A 3,146-nucleotide genomic window follows, 5' to 3' on the forward strand; every position below is an offset into this window, starting at 1 on the left:
ATTCATCACATGGCAACTCACATTTTTCACACACAATTAAGTTTAGGGTTACGTGGTTAGCCATGAATGCATGATTAGTTGGTGGACATCCTTCATTTGAACTTTCAGACTCTTCATCAGTTGTATCTTCAACGATTCTATCACCCAACTTCTCATTTGATTTTTCAACTTTACTTGAATCCTTGACCTCTGATTCTTACACATTGTCTTCTTCTCCAAAATCAATTTTACCATGTGGTACTTCCTCACCATTAAACCATCCTGCAAAACTTTCAATTATATTAGGAGAAAATAAAGAAGTAAGATAATCAGAGGGAACCATGTGAATCTTGTCATAAGTTCTTGGAAGTTCGTCATCAGAATTAATTTGATCAACCTCTTGATCATCCTTGTCAGTCTGTTTGTCCTTAACCTTAAAAACCTTATCCAAGCTCTCATTCTCAACCAACTTGTCCTCAACCACATTCTCAAAACTTTCAAGCATCTTGACCTCTTCCTTTTTCTCAACCTTTTCACTATCCTCAACAACTTCTGCTATGTTTGCCTGAAATACCGAATTCTAGTTCAACCCCTCGTCCATCTGTGCAGTAGCAGCTTTTTGTTGTGATGTTGAAGCCTATGACGATTTCTTACCTTTGGAAGATTCAGCCTCGTTTTGAGAAGGACGATGATATATTGCCTGTTTGTAATAATCCCTCCCAAACGGATTAGCAGCGTTGTCATCTACATTCTTGCTTGTACACTCCCGTTTAAAGTGTCCCTTTTCCTTACATCGAAAGCATCTAACTTTGGATTTATCAAAACCCAATTTTGAAGTAGACCCGTCCAACACATTCCTACCAGTAATCTCCTTGAAGCGTTGATATCTCCTGATCACACTAGCCATACACCATCGAATATAAATCATTTCCATCTCTTCCGGGTCAATATAATCATAATCCTCCTTGGTCATGTTGAAGTTACCAATCCAACCAGCATCTAAACATTCATATGACTCCAGAACTGAGCCCAAAAATGCCATATGTTCTTTGGCTGTTTCAGTGGTTAGGCATCCTGTTTTCTTCAAGTTTACAACAATAGTGCACTGTAGAACATCAGGGTCTTGTGTGTTTGGATTTGAGTCTTGAGATACTGGAATAGTTTCGTGAGTAACTAGTACCATATTTTGGAGTAGTAGGTACATTAGTTACAAAGGCTTGTCCAGTCTGTTCAGCACAGAAAGCTGTTGGAATCTTGGGATTGGAAGATATGCCTAATTATGAACCCTTGTAGTACAATCCCAGCATCTTGTGATATAGCAGTTGATTTCAACTTTTGCTTCTTCCTAAGCTCCAGCTCATATGCTTTGAGCTTCTCGTAAAACCTTGCTAGATTAATACGGGCATATGCAACTAGGTTTGGTTGCCGAATCATTATAAACATGCTCCACTCTTCTGGTAAAGCATCAGCAATCTTATCAATTTACTCGTAATCAGGCTTATCAATACCTAGTCTCTTCATCTCATTTACCAGATGACAATATCGTTCAAACAATTGTGCAAACGATTCTCCCTTAACTTGAGTAAAAATGTCAAATTATTTCTTGAGTAACGCCATCTTACTCTTTCTCATATCAGGGTTTCCTCTTTCTTTGTTCAATAATGCCTGCCAGATCGAGTAACATGAACCATTGTGCTGTAGCAGCTGAAAGATTTCAGCATTGATGGCTTGTTGAAATAAGTTCAACATCTTCTTTTCCTTTAAGAACAATGCTTTTTCACGTTCTTCAATTTGTGACAACCGATAATTGTCGCCATTCTCGTTCTTAGGAGTGATATACTCTTCTTCAACAACAGTCCATGTCTCATTGTTTAACGCCTAAACATATGTTTCAAACTTATCTGCCCACGAGGGATAGTCTTCCATACGAATAACCTTTGGAGGTTTGTTTGACGTCCCCATTTCATTTTCTTGATTAATATTCTGAAGCAGAACAGAGGGTTGAGACACAAAAGCATTTAGATTATCCATGATGTGATCACAAAAGGAATACAACATAGAAAGAAACTGAATGCAAATTGGAACAACGGATATGGATGTGAATTAGGTGATGGTTAACGGATAAGTAATGGTCAACGGATATGTATGATGAAGCAGGTCAACGTATATGTACTGGTCAATAGATATCTTCAAATATAGCGGATATATATGGTCAACGAATAAGTCCAAAAGTCAACGAATATCTAGGACAACGTTTAAGTTATTTCCACGTATATGTTTCAACGTGTAACATATACGGCGTATATGTTATGCGCCGTATATGTTATACATGATAAACATATGCGTGAAGAGAACATATGCGCTAAGAACATTCATGTTGATATTTAGAAAATTTGATGGACCAAATGATGAAGAATTTGAATGAGACTTTGAAGGATTTGTCACGAAGGTATAAAAAACAACTTGTGAAGTTTTGAAGGAATTTTGACGGTTAAATTTGAAGATAGAGATAAAAACATGAAAATTTTGTAATATTCAAGCTAGTAACGAGCCAAATTCTCTGATACCACTTGAAAGAGGATGAGGGGACTGATGTAGACACTGATTAGGATCTGAAATTGTTACAGCTTATGTCTCAATGTGCGGAAGACAATGATAATGAACATCACAAGTAACATTAAGATCATATTTCATTGATAATAACAAAAGATTACAAGATATGACAGTTTAGACACTTTCTCTCTCTAAGTTCTCTCTCTAACACATGACATGAATGGTCCAAAAGCTAACTAATCATGCATAAGTCACCTATTTATAGGATTCACTTGAAAGCTCATAGAACATGTAAGTTATACGGGGCATATGTTATGCGCCGCATAACATATGCGGTTCCATGGACTTATGCGCTACTTACACAAAACAATATATGACATTTAAACCCTATACAATCAAAACTAAGACCCTAGCAATAGATATTAAGCTCTTACAATTCCATAACTTAAATAATAATATAATAACAAGAAATTGTAAAACTCGTAATATATTCTCAAACCTCAACATAACTTATCAATATTTAACCCCGTTAGATTATCGATTGAGTCTCGTATTCGTTTATCCTAGCTAGTGCAGATCTTTAAAGTCAGCTTTTGTGACGCTTTCGGTTCGTT

This window comes from Bidens hawaiensis, unplaced genomic scaffold, assembly GCF_021521415.1.
Source record: "Bidens hawaiensis isolate Kalapana, Puna unplaced genomic scaffold, B.hawaiensis_p1.1 tig00021681_1, whole genome shotgun sequence".
NCBI lineage: Eukaryota > Viridiplantae > Streptophyta > Magnoliopsida > Asterales > Asteraceae > Bidens > Bidens hawaiensis.